At 44.7% G+C, this 19,697-nt stretch overlaps 1 protein-coding gene across 1 annotated transcript in view; it reads left to right on the top strand.

Moving 5' to 3' along the window:
- Positions 1 to 6,824: 6,824 nt before the first annotated feature.
- The window catches only part of CCDC122 (coiled-coil domain containing 122), a 34,021-nt gene continuing 21,148 nt past the window's right edge, over positions 6,825 to 19,697 (top strand). The window contains exon 1 of the mRNA XM_029602931.1: positions 6,825 to 6,936. The gene's annotated coding sequence lies outside the window, so the exon portion shown is untranslated. The remainder of the gene's footprint in view (positions 6,937 to 19,697) is intronic.

The raw sequence follows: 19,697 nt of genomic DNA, 5'->3' as shown, positions 1-19,697 counted from the left end.
TCATACCCAAGGACAAGAAGGATCCCATCCTACCGGAATCTTATAGACCGATTTCCCTTCTCAATTTTGATATGAAACTCCTGGCAAAGGTAATGGCCACTCGCCTTTCACATCTCTTACCTGGCCTAATTCACGAGGATCAGGTTGGTTTTGTGAAAGACCACAGTTCTTCCTCCAATGTTCGGAAAATATTGTCTTACTTTGAGACATGTCATTGGCAAGGTATCCCATCTATTTTGATAAGTTTCGATGCTGAAAAAGCATTTGATAGGGTGGGCTGGCCATTCATGTTTGCGGTCCTGGATTCCTTGGGTATTACTGGATATTTTAGATCAGCAGTTCACACGTTGTATCATGATTAATGGAGTCTTGACCCCACCTTTTCCCATACATCGTGGTACTCGCCAGGGATGTTCCCTATCTCCCCTTTTGTTTATTCTTACTTTAGAGCCTCTTCTAAATCATATTAGGGGCAATGAGTTTATTAAAGGAATTTCTCCTCACCCTGGTGCTCAAGCTCCCTATAAGTTGGTGGCTTTTGCTGACGATCTCTTAGTTCATCTCAGCTCTCCGCAATCCTCATGGGAGGCATTAATGAGGGAAATTTAGTATTTATAGCTTACTGGCTGGTCTCAAATTAAAGTTGGGTAAATATACTTATTGACCATGCCTGGATCCCAAATTTGGATGCCGGCTGATTTCCCTATACCACAGGCAACTCATCATCTTAAATACTTAGGTATTCTAATACCCAAACTTCCACACTTGAGTCAGGCTCTCAATTTTAAGGTACTCCTGCAAAAAACAAACACTCTGCTTTCTAAATGGTCTCACCTACCCCTAACGCTCGTGGGTAGGATCGCATTATACAAAATGCTCATTTTCCCCAAATGGTTATATGCGATGCAATTACTTCCTATTGTCTGGACTAGGTGGGAATTGAAGGTCCTGGATACTTGCGTAAATTTTTGTGGCAGAGTAAAAAACCTAGAATTGCGCTTATCTAAGCGGAGTGGGGGTTGGGACGCCCAGATTTCAAGGCCTATAATGTAGCCTGTCAGTTACGTCATGCAGCTGATTGGCTTATAACCATGTCCTATTATACTCCCTTGATGATAGAACAAGTGCAAGTCCAGCCTTTAAAACTTGCTTATGTCCTTCACAAACTCTTGCGCAAGCTCCCTCTTCACCTTCGCACTAGCGTATTAATCAAACCTACATATGTTGCTTGGAAGTGGGCCTGTCAACGACTCCAATTTCCCCAAAGTGTTACTCACTTTTTACCCCTCCTTGAAAATCTGGATTTCCCTCCGGGCTTGCACAACCGGCTTTTTGAGACCTGGTACAAGAATGGCATCAAGTCTGTTTGGCAAATGGTAGATGATTCTAATATAGTTTATTCTTTTACTAAGTTACAAGACCTCTATGGTATATCACATCGACATTTTTATGCATACCTGCAGGTCCGACACTATATTGGTACTTTACAGTTGCCGGACCCTCATCATACTGCTTGGGAGTTTCTGTCTGATTTTTTGGACATGACTGACCCCACTCACCATAGGCTCTCTTTTTGGTATAAACTACTAGATAGTAGGGATGTGAATCGTTTTAGGACGATTAAAATTATCGTCCGATAATTTTAATATCGTCTTAAACCGTTATGGAACACAATACAATACAGATTCTAACGATTTATCGTTATAAATCGTTAGAATCGTGAGCCGGCACACTAAAACCCCCTAAAACCCACCCCCGACCCTTTAAATTAAATCCCCCACCCTCCGAACCCCCCCCAAATAACTTAAATAACCTGCGGGTCCAGCAGCGGTCCGGAACGGCAGCGGTCCGGAACGGGCTCCTGCTCTGAATCTTGTCGTCTTCAGCCGGCGCCATTTTCCAAAATGGCGCCGAAAAATGGCGGCGGCCATAGACGAAAAAGATTGGACGGCAGGAGGTCCTTCCGGACCCCCGCTGGACTTTTGGCAAGTCTCGTGGGGGTCAGGAGGCCCCCCACAAGCTGGCCAAAAGTTCCTGGAGGTCCAGCGGGGGTCAGGGAGCGATTTCCCGCCGCGAATCGTTTTCGTACGGAAAATGGCGCCGGCAGGAGATCGACTGCAGGAGGTCGTTCAGCGAGGGTTCCGGCGCCTCGCTGAACGACCTCCTGCAGTCGATCTCCTGCCGGCGCCATTTTCCGTACGAAAACGATTCGCGGCGGGAAATCGCTCCCTGACCCCCGCTGGACCTCCAGGAACTTTTGGCCAGCTTGTGGGGGGCCTCCTGACCCCCACGAGACTTGCCAAAAGTCCAGCGGGGGTCCGGAAGGACCTCCTGCCGTCCAATCTTTTTCGTTTATGGCCGCCGCCATTTTTCGGCGCCATTTTGGAAAATGGCGCCGGCTGAAGACGACAAGATTCAGAGCAGGAGCCCGTTCCGGACCGCTGCCGTTCCGGACCGCCGCTGGACCCGCAGGTTATTTAAGTTATTTGGGGGGGGTTCGGGAGGGTGGGGGATTTAATTTAAAGGGTCGGGGGTGGGTTTTAGGGGGTTTTAATGTGCCGGTTTTTCGATTTTTCGATTTTTAACGATTTTTAACGATTTTTCACGATATTTTACCCCCCCAAACGGCAACAATACGATTCCCTCCCCCTCCCAGCCGAAATCGATCGTTAAGACGATCGAGGACACGATTCACATCCCTACTAGATAGGTCTCAGGATCTCCCTAATTGGGACAAAGTGGTAGCCGGCTACCACTTAGGAATAGGGAGCTGAGATTATCTTTAACCACACCCCTACTATAGGCAATGTTTTTCCAGAGCACAATCTTTATCGGTGCCCACCCCTTTATTGGAGCTTCAATTTAAATTTCTACATAGATTTTATATGGCCTCCGCGTAAGCGAGTAAGATGGGGAGAGGTGGTACTGGCATCTGTCTTAAATGTGGGGCCTCCCGTAGCACTCTTGGTCATCAATTTTGGTCTTGCCCCACTTTTAGATCATTTTGGGGGAAGGTGCATGGTTACCTCCAGCAAATGTGTACCATTCAATTTGCTTTTCATGTAAATGTTTTTCTCTGGGATGATTGTCGAGGTATATTTTTTACAAAATCAACTACAAAGTGGTGGTTCCGCCTTGTGATATTACTAGCTAAGAAATGTATTTTGCAGAAGTGGTTGACTGCTGATCCCCCAACCTTGACACAATTGAGTAACCTTATTCATCAGACCTGTTTGTTGGATAAATGTATAGCAAAAGTGGAATGGTTTCGTCCTCGACGGCTTTTTGTTGCTCGATGGGAGAAATATCTCTTTTCTTTATCTCCACTGGCACGGAGTTTAATTCTTAATGACTTGTCTGTAAGTTGAAAATTGAATATGTGTATATATCTTGGAGTCCGATATGTTTTCCTTGATTTCATTTTCTTAAACAGTTTGATGTCCTGAGGGAGGGAGGGACTTGGGAAATGGGAAATGGGGATGCTTTGTTCCTGATCTGATCATATGATGTATTTAAGTCTGAGCTGGAGTTTTATTGCACATTATTTGGTAAGTTGCACTGCTTCTTATAAGATAATTTTATTATAAAACAGAATGTATTTTTCTCTTAACTGGCTGTTGGTATTCAGTGTTTTACTAATGCACCCTTTAGGATGTTTTCCTGCTCAGTTTGAATACAGGTCTTCAGCATATTTTTTCCAGCAATATTGCTGATAGCCAGAATAATACAGAAAGTGCTTAAGAATCAGGCGTGACTGATCCTCATAGCCCAGACAGATTTGGTTTGTTTATCTCCTACAGTTGTCCAGCAGTCCTCCAATCCATCTGGGGCAGACCCAGGCTCATTAACTCAAGAAGAAAAACTCTGTTCCACCCAAATTTCTTATTCCTCAACCTGACTGCTTGGATGTTAAATGCTCAGTAATTGCTGATCTCTCTTTGCCCAGAGAGATTGAGGACATATTAGCTTCTGCCAAAAAGCTATCAACTAGGGAAACCTATGGCTTTAAATGGAAAAGATTCTCCATGTGGTATCAATATAATGCTTGGACTTGTTCTCCTGCAAGCCTAAACATTGCTAACCTACTTGCTCTTTCTTTCTGAATCAGTAGGCTTCACCACATCCTCAAAGAGAGTACCTCTCAACACCATAGCGGCTTACCATGTGGCAGTTGATAGTGAACCCGTTTCGACTCATCTGTTAGTACTGAGAGTTTTGAAATGCTTACAGCATGTTAAGCCTCAGTACAGAATCCTCCTGTACTATGAGACATGAATGCTGTCCTGTCTCAATTGATGAAGCTGCTCTTTGAGCCATTAGAATCAGCTTCTCTTAAATTCTTAAAATAGAAAGAAGTTTTTCTTGTGACAGTATCAGCAGCCAGGGTCAACAGATTCCAAGCACTGATTCACTATCCACCATATATGCAATACTTCCACCAAAGGGAGGTGCTCTGCATTCACACGAAGCTTCTTCCAAATGTCATATCAGCCTTCCATATCAATTAGTCCATCATATTACCTACATTCTTTCTGAGGCTGCATGTTCATGAAGGAGAGAAAACTCTTCATACTTTAGACTGCGGAGGAGCCTTTGCTTATTACAAGAAAAAAAAATCCAGCTGCATTGCCAAGCTTTGCAGTTCTTCGTATCATTTGATCCTAACGGAGTTGGCACAGTGGTCACCAAACATACATTATCTACAGGTCGATACTGTAACGTGCGGTTGAGGATTTCCCGTCTGTAACGAGCTGGGAGCGCACAATTCGGACGCGTAAGGCGATCCAGCGATCCAGTCTCCAGTTTCACGCGTCCTTAGCGCTTCTTAAAACAGACGCATAACCCTTTCCGCACGCAGCATGTATATGATATGTAAATGAACGAATTAGCTGTATAATGAAGGAATTAGCTATTCCCCTCCGATACTGTGACGCGCGCTCAGATTATCTCCTTTGTAACCCGCTATTTTGCCGCGTCCTTAACCTGTTAGTTTACCGCCACCCTCTACTTGGTGTTAGTGTGGTGTTAGAAAATTAAAACGGGAATAAAGTGTAAAAAATGGGGGCGATTTCGGCGCTCAAGGCCCCGTCCGGTCTCCGGTGCAGCCCCAGTCCTGTCCCCTCCTCCCGAAGCAAAAAAAAAAAACCGAAAAAGTAGCAAGGCTCGGGCCTGCTACGGTAGTCCCTTCTCCCCTCCTCCCGATTTTGGTGCTCAAGGCGGCCGGGTGGGCGTGCATTCATCCAGGCAGAGGGAGCCGGCGGCGAAAGCGGCCTCCGGCTCCCTCTGCCTGGATGAATGCACGACCCCCGCCGGCAGTGAATGAATGCCCGTGCGATTTCTGCGCTCATGCCTTGAGCGCCGAAATCGCACGGGCATTGTTTCTGTTTATCCCAGTCTAATCGGTTGCCCATTCAGGAGCCAAAGTTATTTTCATTATGACTAGGGTTCAGTGGTCTTTTTCTGATTTAAAAAAAAAAAAAAAAGGCTGGAGATCAACTTATTTGTTAGAAAGAGGTTTTCCTATAAGGAATTTGATGCATGAATGAATGCCTGTGCGATTTCGGCGCTCAAGGCATGAGCGCCGAAATCGCACGGGCATTCATTCACTGCCGGCGGGGGCCGTGCATTCATCCAGGCAGAGGGAGCCGGCAGCGAAAGCGGCCTCCGGCTCCCTCTGCCTGGATGAATGCACGCCCACCCGGCCGCCTTGAGCGCCGAAATCGGGAGGAGAGGAGAAGGGAGAAGGGACTATCGTAGCAGGCCCGAGCCTTGCTACTTTTTCGGGTTTTGTTTTTTTTTGCCTCGGGAGGAGGAGACAGACTGGGGCTGCACCGGAGACCGGACGGGGCCAGGGCAGGTGAGCGGGGGCTGGGGGAAAGTTTGCAGAGCATCGAACATAACTGTCCACTTCCTGGTACCTGTCATTTCAAATGTCATTTGAAATGACAGATACCAGCGCGGCCGTGAAGCGTTAGGCCCGCGAACCCAGGATACTGTATAGGCGCTCTATACAGTAAAATGGATTGCACGGGCCTAACGCTTGCCTAAGGCTTCGCAGCCGCGGCATGCATTTGCATGCAATTAGAAGAGAGTATCGAGCGCTAGGTGAAGAGAACTGTGCGTGCGGGGAACGAGGGTGCGCCTGGCAATGCCGCACTGTTTCTACCGCGGCCTTAGAATATCGACCTGTTAACTGGATAGTAGACTACATTCAGCACTGCTACTCAGTCGCAGGCCTATGACTTAAAGACTCTGTCAAAGTTCAGAAGGATAGAGCTATGGCTTCTTCCATTGCTCATCTGCGAAGAAGAACCTCTCGAAGATATCTGCAAACGTGTAACTTGGTTGTCAGTTCCCATCTCATTACTGTCTGGACAATCTCTCAAAGAGTGACAATAAATTTGGACAAAAAGTTTTGTATAGTCGGTTTAACCAGTAATCTACTCTCCCATGAACCAGGACTCCTTCCAGAAACCTGCAATTAGGGGCCCTGAGACCAGCCACTAGGTATTGCCTAAAACAACTCCCCTCCCCCTACTTGAATGCTGCTGCCACAGCATCCCCAATTGATTTGGGGAGTAGAAGACCAGGATTGAACTGGGTACCGTCTCCATAGCAACGCACAACATTCCCATTACTGGGCCAGCCAGGTTTTGATTAACATGTCAGCTTAGCTACGATTCCTAGGAATATATTAACATGGCTATGATGATGACAGTAAGCATTGTAGCATTTACCTTATTTTTTTTTTCTAAGGTAGCAGGAGTTGCTATTGTTTGTCTTTCTGTGTTCCAAAGTTCTTACTTTTTCTTTTGCTTAGAAATGGCCACAGAAAATTCTCCTTCATTAGTGGAGGTTGTGAAACAGGTAGCACAGCAGCAGCAATTACAGTCATCAGAAATAGAAGAGAGTAAGAAAGTTCTTTTCCAGTTTCAGGTAAGTTATAACTCAGGTGTAAGTACTTTTGTAGGAATACATAGGGCCTAATTTACTAAGAACTGCCTCCCCTACTCCCCCGTTCAATAAACACAGAATGTGAGAAAAACCTTGGTGAATCAGGCTTTTAGTTGGTTTATGCTGTAATAATATAATCTTGTGGTCTCTTGGAAATGCGAAAGGCTGTAGTACCAGCAGTGGGCTGGTACTATCTATTATAATAAGATACTGAAAACCTTGGGGCCACTGCTGGTACTACGGCTTCATGTTTACTGGATAGACACCAACTGAGTATTCATACTGGTTGCAGTAGCCGAGGTACTGAGGATGGGGCAGAGAGGGTAGGCAGCTGGTGCAGCAGCCCAGATCCTATGATGTGCAGGGTCTGCCGCCGTGACCAATTGCCATGAAATGACTTGTCCCCAATTCGTTCTCCCCATCACTATTGGTACAAGCCTGCTGGCTGTAACCTGCCTCAATTCCTTCACCTTCCTTTCCCCTCAATGACCCTACACCAGCCAGAAAGAGAGCAGCAGCAGCATTTCTGACACTTCTAACCTGGTCCTCCTCCCCAGTGTTATCTTAACCTGTCTCGGGGGGGGGTCTTCTGGCTGTAAGATCTCGAGGGCCCCCTCCAATGCCAATGAGATTGAGAAGCAGGAGGGGGGTCCCTCCTCTGATGCCAACAATAGGGTTGGTGCTATCTGTTTAGCTGCCCCGCCAAACAATTACTATGCGTCCCTCCCTCCAATCCCCAGTGCATTCTACCAGAGACTTTCATAGGCTTCTCTGTTCTCAACAATTACATTGGGGCTGATATAATGAAATCCATGCCAAAACCAGTGCTACCTTTTAGCACCAGTTTTTAATACCATTCACAGTAAAAACTATTGGTTCCACTCAATGTAATAACATAATGGTGTACAAATGAGTCCCATGTTAAAAATCTGTGATAGGTAAAATACACGCACTAAAACCCACATTAAAGCCCTGATGCAGAAAACTGCAGGATAAACAGATGTTAAAATTGGTGCTAATTGAAACAAATGCTGCCGAGTTCCTTATTGGCTGGTAAAAGGGAAATGGGCCAAACTGTGGTGTACTTGGGGTACATCAAATATTCTGGGACACTCTTTGCAGGAGAATAAAAGGCAGCTCTTTCCAGGGCCATATGCTGGGTGGTGTTTATTATTTTTATTTATTTAAAAGTTATTATATACTCCCTATAAAGGAAAAAAACTTGCTAGGCAATTATTAGGATTGATTTGATTGGAGTTAGTGGTTGGTAGTTCTTTTGCAATTGTTGAGTGGGGTCTTTTGTGCTTCTTGTTTTTTCCTTGCTATATCCCTTTCCTTTTGTCTTTTGTCTGTGTTATTGAGTGAATGAATCTTTTGAGTGCATCTGGTTGTTGGTTTGTAGTTGTCTAGCTGTCTTTTTGTCCGATTGTTTAGGTTCCTGAAAGAGTGGAATGGGTGTTTGTGCCTCTGGGGAGAATAGAGCATGACAGAGGGGATGTGAGGGAGAGGATGAGTATGACAGGTAGGTGAGTGGAGGATTATGGTACATGAATAGGTTTAGCGAGTCAGGGAGGAGAGATGGGGCAGGAAGAGAAGGGTGTGCATAAGGTTGAGAACACAGCTAGACGAGGGGAGGAAATAAAAGGTGGGAGGAGGTGCCAGGACATAAGAACATGCCATACTGGGTCAGACCAAGGGTCCATCAAGCCCAGCATCCTGTCTCCAACAGTGGCCAATCCAGGCCATAAGAACCTGGCAAGTTCCCAAAAACTAAGTCTATCCCATGTTACTGTTGCTAGTAACAGGTGAATGAGGGATGGGAGTAATGCCCAAGAAGGTAGGGCACCACTCATCTGATAGTGATGAACAGGCAGGAACCAGCAGTCAACAGCTGGAAGAGATGCAGCATCAGCATGATGTGTATTTCTCGGAAGAAGAGAAGGACCTTCTAGTGCAGTGGGTCTGTGAAAAGCACACTATGTTCTTTGGTCAGAAGACATCCACCAAGGTGAAGAGGAAGATCTGGAAGAGCGTTCTGAAGGATGTCAGTGGCCATCAGGATAGTGGATTAGCTTAAGCACCAGGGCAAATGTCAAGGACAAACCAGCACAGATTGCACGGGCCTTATATCAGACAGGAGGGAGTCCGCATGTGAGGTGTAGCTAATGCTGAGAGAAGATTTGATCCTGGTGAATTCTCAGTGGGACTTTGTGAAATGTGTTCATACTGGGGGCACAGATTTGGACACTGAGAGGAGGTAGGTATCAGATAATGCAGACAGAAGTGCCTGCTGCAGAGGGGTCCTGTCACAACCAGATTTCCACTCCTGTATATGGCACATTCAAGGGCATGAGCAGCTATGCTTTGCAACTGTAACCAGCATCTCCTGTTAAATAAAAAAAAGAAAAAGGATAGTACTATTGATAAGCTAAGTTTGTACTACTGTTCAGCAAATTTCCAGCTTTTGGCACTCACCCCAGAGAGCTAACGTGTAGCGGATTAATATGCGCTTTGGTGCCTTATACCAAAAAGCATGTACTATTCTGCCTTTGGTATCAACCCCAGAGAACTTTCATGTGCATTAGACTGATATGTGCTTTGGTACCATATTGAAACGTTTTAGCTAAACATTTGGTACCTACCGCCCAACCCACTTTATTCTATAGCAAAATAGTACTCACTTCTGGCACCATGCACCACAAAGTGAGCAGGTTTTTTGTATCCACGTCAGAGAACTTACATTGCAACTTTATAGCATGTGTTTTGTTTAGACTTGTTTTACACCTACCAAGCAAACAGCCTTCCCTGTATTTCCCTTCAGTGAAATTTTGGGCTGGCGTAGGATGAAGGAGTCATGGCTGTTTCCAGCAAACTGGGAGACAACACTGATGATCTTCATGTGCACATTGCACACAACTTGTATATTCAGGGAGTGGAAATGCCTCCTGTAAAGGTATGCCATTTCTCTAGCACGCTTCATCTCCTGCCACTCCGTGAGTACCTGGCTGAAATGCCTTGAAGATGTTGCTTGGTCCATACCAGCCATCACAGCCGTTGTGTTCTGGAAGAAACCTCGTGGTGAGAAAATGTAAGGTGCCGAGAAGCTTGACTAAGCCTTGATTTTTTTTTCATGGAGAGAAAGAATTGCCATGGAGCTCATTCTATATGTTTCCACCACATCTGTCTCTGGCAAGCTCAGCAGTGGTGTCCTCAGGCAGAATATCCTCTGCCTGCATGCCCTGCGAAAGGTTTGAGCCAAGACCCACTCCTCTCAGTACCTCCTCTCTTCTTCAGCAATAAACGGTCTTTCAGTCTGTACCCTCTCTCTTCCTTGCTATAAAGGTTCTGCCGCTGAAATTCTTCAGCTGACCCACAAAATGTACCAAAGCATCAAAAAAAAAAGTGTATGAAATCTATGTTTACAACAGAGAAGCTCAAAAGAGAAAAAATGGTTTGTGATGCAATGAATATATATAACTAGCAAAACGTATATTGCACCCTAACATTCTTGTCATACCATCTCCTTCAAACTTTTTTTTATTTAGGAGGAAAAGACTTCAGATGCCAAGCCTGTGAATACTCACAGACTTGGTGACTGGACAAAATCATGAATCAGAAAAACTTCCTTTTTAAAAATTTTTATGTGATGAATCCCTAGTAGAATGTGATTTTTAAATGTGATTTTACCAAAATTATTCCTCCAGAATTTTAAAATTTAAACCTGGAAGCCTTTATATTAGTCCAGAACTTGCGTCGTCAAATAGCTCTAAAACGTACTTAGCTTATATTTGATGAGATGGCTTGAAAAATGTTGAATATTACTTCTCAGCTTCTAAACAGTGTTTCGTCTGAAACGGCTGCATCAGGGAGTTAATTTTCAAATGCCTCAGTAAGAATTTAACAATGTGAAATCACCATTATGCTTCCATAGTTTCCTGTCATTCAAATACAATAGATTTGCAAAAGATTCTAAAAATTAAAACATAGACTTTTCAACAAATTTAGGGGGTCATTTTCATAGCGTATCGCACGCGAAAAGTCCCCTTTCGCATGCGATAGCTAGATCGGGGCGGAGTTGGGGGCGCAGTCGGCCCCGGAAGAGGAGGAGTTGGGGTGTCATCGGGTCAGACGCAGCGGAAACTTCACTGGCGGTGAAAAGGTAAGAACCCTTTTCGCTGCCAGTAGTGCGCCCAATAGCACCACCTTTTACGATGGCGCTATTGGGTGCGAAAGCCGGCAGCGATCGCACCGCGGAGGTGCGATCGCTACCGGCTTTCGCAGGCCCGCCCCCCACTTCGCCTCCCCATTACCGTCGGATTCTCTAAGGTCTGTGACCTTAGAAAATCCAGGCCTTAGACTCACCAATTTTGATGGTGTGTTGCTTATACAACAAATGGTACTCTTCCGTGGCAAATGCCTACCATAGATTTAAACAAATATAAGCTGCATTGGTTTTTAAAGATCAAGAACCAATCACATTCTTCCTTAGAGTCATTTGTTACAGGTCACATGTTATGTCAATCAAAAATGCCAATCGATCAAATGATTTATTTGTGATCCCTTAAGTTTACTAAATGCCATTCAAATTCCTTGCATATAGTACTGTTTCCTACATATGTTTGTTCTGATCTGCAAAATGAAACAGCCTGTTTTTTTCAGATGTCTGTGTTGACATTTCAAACATCTCTGTTGACATTTAAACCAAATGGTTCCACACTATTGAATTCAAAAATCTACCTTTGTTCTTGCTGTATTAGACTTCTGTCCCTGTTGCCTCCATGTGGATGAGCCAGAACCTGATCAATAACAAAGAACTGTAATTTTTCAAAATTACCCAGCAGGAAGCGTTCTCTGCGCAGGTGACACAACAACATGGTGTGCTTATGCAGATCACTCAGGTAGCGCAAATTGCTATGGTCTGCCCACCACCAGTGACACCAACCCTCCTCAAGATGACCCCGGGAGAGGATCCAGAGGGGTTCTTGAAGAACTTTGAGTGTACTGCAAGGCTGGCAGACTATCCTGAAGATAGGTGGGCTATCTACTTGGGAAATGTACTTACTAGACAATGTCAAGAGGCTTATCAAACAGCCAATCAAGAGGGGACGGCCATGTATCTGGAGGTTAAGGCAATGATCCCACGAAGAGCAGGAATCACCACAGAAGCATACCGGCAGGGGTTTCAAGTTGGAGTTTAACAGGCTGGAGAAAACCTTAGGAACTTGTTCCACCACCTTAAAGATCCACCTGAAAGTGGCTGCTTCCAGACGGGAAAACCAGGAAGGAGATGGCCAAAGTCATTTTGCTGGAGCAGTTCCAGGACAGTCTCAGTCCGCCCATGTGACAGTGGGTTTCCCGGCATCCGGACCTAATGATTAAAAAAGCCCTGGAAGTAGCAGAGGTATACCATTAAGCCCAGACCATGCCCGCATCTCCATCATGCCGAGAGAAATCCCTCAACCTAGAGAGGGAATGGCAGAGCCCAAAGTCTCTGGGACAAGATTGACTGAACCAGTCAGCCCCACGGCACCTTCAGTCGGGTTGACATGCTTCCATTGTAGGAAGAGAGGACACTTTGCAAGAGACTGACACCGCAGGGAACTGGAGGCAATGGACACTAAGGCGGTAACTTCTTACTGCTGCAACTTGGTAGATGTCTCCAGCCAGGGAGCCTCTAAATATGTGATACCAGTGGAGCTGAATGGGGTTCCCACCCAAGTGCTAATGGACTCCGATAGTGTAAAAATGCTGATGCGGAGCCATTTGGTGAAATGGATCCATTTTAAAGTTGGAAAAGTATTGATATTGGCATGTGTTCAAGTGGACCACCAGCCGGGTACCCCTGAAGATCCCGGCCAGTCAAGGAATGAAGGAGGTTGAAGTATTTCCCTGGTTACCATACCCCGGGATTTTTGGGTGGGATTGCCCGAGTTTCAAAGTCCTTTTGGATCAGCATTCAACGGGTCCACTTAGCCATGACCCCAAAGAGCCGGTGGTTCAAGAGCCCTTTCCAAGGGAGGACCCAGACCTTGTTCATAAGGATGCTAAATCTCATAAGCCCTGGCGGCAACGCCATCAAGATAGATACACCTTGGGGATGGGTAAGGTCTGTCCATAGCCTGGAGGGATAAGGTAATCACTCGGGTGCCACTCCCGCAAAGAGAGACGGAACAGCTCACAAGGCAACTTCTGAAGAGGGTGCTAGAGAAGAGCTGAGGGTCGGAAGAAGTTAAAAAAGCCATATTAGCCCAGAAGAAAGTTGGACAAAGATGTCCATTGGCCTACATTAGACAGAAGTTAATGCTAAGTGAGAGATAGCACTCCGCAGTTGATTCTGTCAAGGGAGTTCTCCCTTGTGTAGAGGGATTCTCATCCCAGCAAGGCTGAGCTGGGGGGAGGGAGGGAGCATGTGAGGGAATATATAGGCGTCTCCCGTAGATACCTTAAAGGATTGGGCTCAGATATCCTTAAGTTTGGGTTCCCTAAGGTATCCTTGGAGGAGGGAGAAGTCCAATCCCTGAGCATAAAACCTGAGGACCTAAACAAGTTAGACGGGCCCCAGGGAGTTGATGGAGTCCCAGCGTACTGACTGAGAACTTATCTGTAAGGTTGGTAAACTTAAAGCTTAGAGACTGCCTGAGTTCAAGGATTCTGTTTTATTGTCTGCCATCACTTCTGTGTCTTTAAGATCACTGTAAATAAAGAATACTTTAAGCACACCCAGATTATTATGTATTTTTCCTCTGGCTGTAACCACACCACTGACTGCTTGAGTGCCACAGGCAACTTCATTGGCAAATTTATATATGTTAGACTTTGAAAATAATTGAATACAAGTGTCTTCTTTTTCAGAGAAATTAAGGGGCGGATTTTCAGAGCCCTGCTCGCGTAAATCCGCCCAAAACCGGGCGGATTTACGCGAGCAGGGCCCTGCGCGCCGGGAAGCCTATTTTACATAGGCCTCCCGGCGCGCGCAGAGCCCCGGGACTCGCGTAAGTCCCGGGGTTCTCCGAGGGGGGGCGTGTCGGGGGGCGGGCCCGGTCGTCGCGGCTTCGGGGGCGTGTCGGCAGCGTTTTGGGGGCGTGGCTACGGCCCGGGGCGGTCCGGGGGCGTGGCCGCGCCCTCCGTACCCGCCCCCAGGTCGCGGCCCGGCGCGCAGGAGGCCCGCTGGCGCGCGGGGATTTACGCCTCCCTCCGGGAGGCGTAAATCCCCCGACAAAGGTAAGGGGGGGGGTTTAGACAGGGCCGGGCGGGTGGGTTAGGTAGGGGAAGGGAGGGGAAGGTGAGGGGAGGGCAAAGGAAAGTTCCCTCCGAGGCCGCTCCGATTTCGGAGCGGCCTTGGAGGGAACGGGGGTAGGCTGTGCGGCTCGGCGCGCGCCGGCTATACAAAATCCATAGCCTTGCGCGCGCCGATCCAGGTTTTTAGCAGATATGCGCGGCTCCGCGCGTATCTACTAAAATCCAGCGTACTTTTGTTTGCGCCTGGAGCGCAAACAAAAGTAGGCTATTCGCGCGCCTTTTAAAATCCGCCCCTAAGGCTTTGGGTTAGATATATAGATGATGTGTTCATGCTATAGATGGGGACTGTAGAAGAATTGAATAGTTTTTATAGGTGGTTAAATTCCTGTAATGACTGTATAAAATTCACCATGGAGCGTGGTTGCACAGAAATAACATTTTTGGATGTCAGGGTACAGGTAGAAAACAGTGGGAAATTTGTAACAACCTTACACAGAAAATTTATAGAACGGAATATGTATTTACATTACAACAGTTTCCAGCCTTTAAGGGACAATCAATCATTTTCACAGTTTTTGAGAATCAAAAGCATATGCAGATCTATAATGGAATTTAAAGAACATTCCAAGAAAATGACCAAAGATTTTCTGCAGCATGGATATCCAAGTTGTCCTTCGGGCCTCTTTATTATCCAAGGGACTATCTCTTGTCCAGTGCATCCAAAAACAACAACAGCAATAATGAAGAAGTGTTAAATTGTGACATGCGTTACAACTCTGGATCAGGAGAAATTAAAAGAATATTTAAGAAACATCTCAGTATTCTACATTTACATAAATAATTTGATCAAAAAAGTATTCAATTCACATATACAAGGAGGAAGAATGTGAAGGAATTATGGCCAGCTTTTTATCAACCTCATGGAAGAGAAAAGTCAAACACATTAAGAGGTCATTGCGAATGTGGAACATAAGATATACCTAACTGGGTCAGACCAAGGATCCATCAAGTCCAGCATCCTTTTTCCAACAGTGGCCAATCCAAGTCACAAATACCTGGCAATAACACAAACCTTAAATAGATCCCAAACTACTATTCCTTATTGATTAATAGCAGTTTATGGACTTCTCTAGGAACTTGTCCAAACCTTTTTTAAACCCAGTTACACTAACTGCCGTAACCACATTCTCTAGTAAGGAATTCCAGTGCTTAATTATGCGTTGAGTGAAAAAGAATTTTCTCCATTTGTTTTACATGAGCCACTTGCTAATTTCATGGAATGCCCATTAGTCCTTTATTGTCTTAGAGAGTAAATAACCAATTTACATTTACCTGTTCAAGCCTTTCATGATTTTGTAGACCTCTGTCATATCCCCCCTCAGCTGTTTATTCTCCAAGCTGAACAGCCCTAGCTTCTTTAGCCTTTCCTCATAGGGAAGCTGTTCCATCCCCTTTATCATTTTGGTCAACCTGCTCTGTACCTTGCATCGCAACTATATCTTTTTTGAGATGCGGCGACCAGAACTGCACACAGTATTCCAGGTATGGCATCACTGTGGAGCGATACAGAGGAATTATGACATCTACTGTTTTATTCATCATTCCTTTCCTAACAATATCTAACATTCTGTTTGCTTTTTTAATTAACACAGGACACAGCTGACAGTTTCAATGTATTATCCAGTGTGATGCATAGATCTCTTTCCTGGGTGGAAACTCCTAATATGGAGTCTAACATCATGTAACTATAGCAAGGGTTATTTTTCCCTATATGCATCACCTTCACATTAAATTTCATCTGCCATTTGGATGCCCAATTTTCCAGGCTCACAAGGTCCCCCCAGTGCGTTCGAGATTTAACTACTCTGCATAATTTTGTGTCATCTGAAAATCTGATCACCTCATTCGTCGTTCCCCTTTCCAGATCATTTATAAATATATTAAAAAGCACTGGTCCAAGTACAGATCCCTGAGGCACTCCACTCTTTACCTTCTTCCATTTAATCCTACTATCTGTTTCTTGTAAACCACAAAAGGACATCGCATCTTATTACATGACTTTTTAGTTTTCTTAGAAACCTCTCATGAGGGACTTTGTTGAACACCTTCTGAAACCTCTCATGAGGGACTTTGTTGAACACCTGAAAATCCAGATATACCACATCTACTGGTTTACTTTTGTCTACATGTTTATTCACCCTTTCAAAAAATGTAGGCGATTTGTGAGGCAAGACTTCCTTTGGGTAAATCCATGCTGTCTATGTCCTATTAAACCATGTGTATATAAATGTTCTGTGATTTTAATTTTTATAACAATTTCCATGATTTTTTCATGGCCATTGTCATGCATGCATGGTCACTATAAATCTGTCTCAGTTTACATATCCTGTTACACCAAAGTGTTATCCCTTGAAAAATCGCACCACATGTACATCCGAAAATATGGTTTACGTGTTTCTTTGCCTGTACCGAAAACCTTTGTGGGAAAAAACAAAATGTAGCTTTAGAACCAGGATATCGAAACATCATAGTTGTCTTAAAAAGAAAAGCTTAGAGTCTCTGCTGGTGGCGAATTGTGTCAGTGAGGGTCACAGCTTTGAAAAATTACAGTTCTTTGTTATTGATCAGGTTTTGGATCATCCATGTGGATGCATCAGGGACAAAAGTCTAATACAGCAAGAACAAAGTTGTATTTTTGAATTCGATAGTGTGGAACCATTTGGTTTAAATGTCAACATAGAATGGGGACATTTTTGGTAAATTTATTGCAAAAATTCAAATTGCCAAAGCATAACATATAATATAAGAGGAGATTTCTTCATTTTTTACAATTTATTAAAATTTTCAGAGATGCATGAGAGATTATTACTATTTTCCATTGAGATACGAAATATATTAGTGTCTCGATGTGAAGTATTCAGTAACAACATTCGAAAAAAACTGGGGTTTTTTTGCAGATTGGAACAAAGATATATAGCAAATAGTAGTATACGCGGGGAGTTTGAATGGTATTTAGTAAACCTAAGGGATCTCAAAGACCTGTAAAAAATGATTCTAAGGAAGAATGTGATTGGTTCTTGATTTAAAAAAAAATGCTGCTTGCCTTTGTTTGTTTAATTCTATGGTAGGCAAGAGTACCTTTTGTTGTATAAGCAACACACCATCAAATTTGGTGAGTCTAAATTGGTTGAGAAGACTTTTAATTTTTTGAGTATTTTGCAAATCTGTTGTATTTGAATGACAGGAAATTTTGGCAGCATATTGGCAATTTCACATCGTTAAATTCCTACTGAAGTGTTTGAAAGTTAACTCTCTGATGCACCTGTTTCAGGTTAAACACTGACCAGGTCAGAGTGTTTGGAGTGCTTAAAAGAAAAATTGTTTAGAAGCTGAGAAGGATATTCAACCATTTTCAAGCCATCTCATCAAATATAAGCTACATACCTTTTAGAGCTATTTAACAACACAAGTTCTGGACTAATATAAAGGCTTCTGGTGTTATATAAAATATTTTTGAAGGAATAAATGTGGTAAAAATCACATTTAAAAATCACATTTTAGTAGGGTTTCATCACATAAAACTTTTTTTTAAAAGGTTTTTCTGACTCATAATTTTGTACAGTCTCCAAATCTATGAGTATTCATGAGCATTGCATATGAAATCTTTCCCTCCATCTGTGGAGATGATGTGATAAGAACAATAGGGTATAATATATTTTTTTTCACAGAGAATCACCTACACACAGCTACACAAATGCCAGCAATGGACTAAAATGACCTCCAGACATGTGCTTTCACTTTTACTCCGGCCCTGACACAGGCATTAAAAATCCTACTTTCTTAGCATTCAGACAGGTTAATTCACACCAGTGGGTGATGCACCTCTACCAGCAGATGAAGATGGAGCAAAGCTGATATCACAATATATATACCCCTGAATCGATATCAGCCCGCCAGTATTCTCCATCTCCAGCAGATGGTGGACGTGCATCTCCCTACTGGGGATTGCTTAAAAAAATATATATAAAAAAATGAAAGAAGAAATAAAGAAGGAAATTAATTCATTCTCCCCTCCTGTGGTGATATTTTATGGTCCCTCCCTCAGGCAAGTTTTCCTGAGGTGATATATGCGGATCCCTCCCTCAGACGAGTGCCTTGGTCCGGTAGCTGGTTTTCTGGTATGGACTTAGCTGTAAAGAAAGAAACAGCTGAGAGGCTAGCGGGTGCAGGAAGCCAAGCGCGATGGTGAAGGTCTTGCCCTCTCCCTCTGCAGCCGAAAACCAACTCTGTACTTGGCCAGGATGAGCTGAGTTCAGGTAATGATTAAAAAAAAAAAAAAATTAGTGACGGTTTCCATTCCCCTTCTGGTCTCTGAGCCTCGGCGAGCCGATCCGACATCCATTCCTGCCTCCGAGGGAGCTGAGGGAGTTGTGGCAGCTTGGGTTGAGTACCCTTTTAACTAAGCCCTGCTCTCTTGCTTTGCTTAGACACTACTTCGTAGGCTGCGGCAGTGTTTGCGTGCTGCGAAACACTGTCCAACGTCTGCTCATGCTTGTGCGCTCAGGTGTGTGCTTAGATGTGGACACTCAGGTAGGCGCTCAGGTGGGCACCTAACTGGACTATGTGTTGTGCTCCTATATTTTGGATACTTATTAGACAGGCCTTGTTTTTGGCTGCTCTGTCCATGCTTGCTTGTGTGGGTGCGCCACTGGGTACACAATGGTCAGACGTTTTGGGAACATGCTGCTAGCGTGAGTTTACTTTTGTGCTGCTTGCCATATTCAGGCATCTCAGCTTGGCATCCCCCACCCTCCCCAACTTGTGTCAGCACTGCTTGGAGTCTCAGGGAAAGTTTTCTCCGACCTCGGATCACCCAGGCACTAAAGATGCTGGGGGTGCCGGGTGCTGAAGCCAAACACGAATCCCATTTAGGTTCCTTACACGAAGCATTATGGATGATATTCAAGAACTGATTGATCTTGAATGGGGCGCTTCGGATGCTATTTTTAGACAGGAATGAGCCTTGGTTACGCTGTACCCCCTGGATTCAGCAGAGAGAGAGAGCAGTTGCGCTTTCTGAAAGTGGATGCACTGGTGTGTGCATCACCAAGCAGGTAACTGTCCCTATGGAAGGGTGAGCAGCTTGAAGGAGGTGCAGGATAGGAGAATTGAGGCTATCCTTAAGCAAGCCTTGAGGTGGTGGCAATGAATTGCAGATGGTCTCTTGCTGCTCTCTGGTGGATCGCTCTTGCTTGCTCTCTCTCAGGAAGTCGATGAGTCTGGTTTGAATTCAGGGTAGTGTCCTATGACCTCACCACCCTGGATGATGACCTCACCACCCTGGATGAGCCAGATCTCATCTGATTCGGAAGCTAAGTAGGATTGGGCATCAGGGTTGGGCTGACAAATTGGTGTCGATACAATCCAAAGCCTACTCTTACAAAATGGCCTTTTAAGGATCGCTTTGGTTTGGGAGTGAGGAAAACAAAAAGAAATTGCTAAGA

Source organism: Rhinatrema bivittatum, chromosome 5, assembly GCF_901001135.1.
Source record: "Rhinatrema bivittatum chromosome 5, aRhiBiv1.1, whole genome shotgun sequence".
Classification (NCBI taxonomy): domain Eukaryota; kingdom Metazoa; phylum Chordata; class Amphibia; order Gymnophiona; family Rhinatrematidae; genus Rhinatrema; species Rhinatrema bivittatum.
This window is presented reverse-complemented; position numbering and strand designations above follow the sequence as displayed.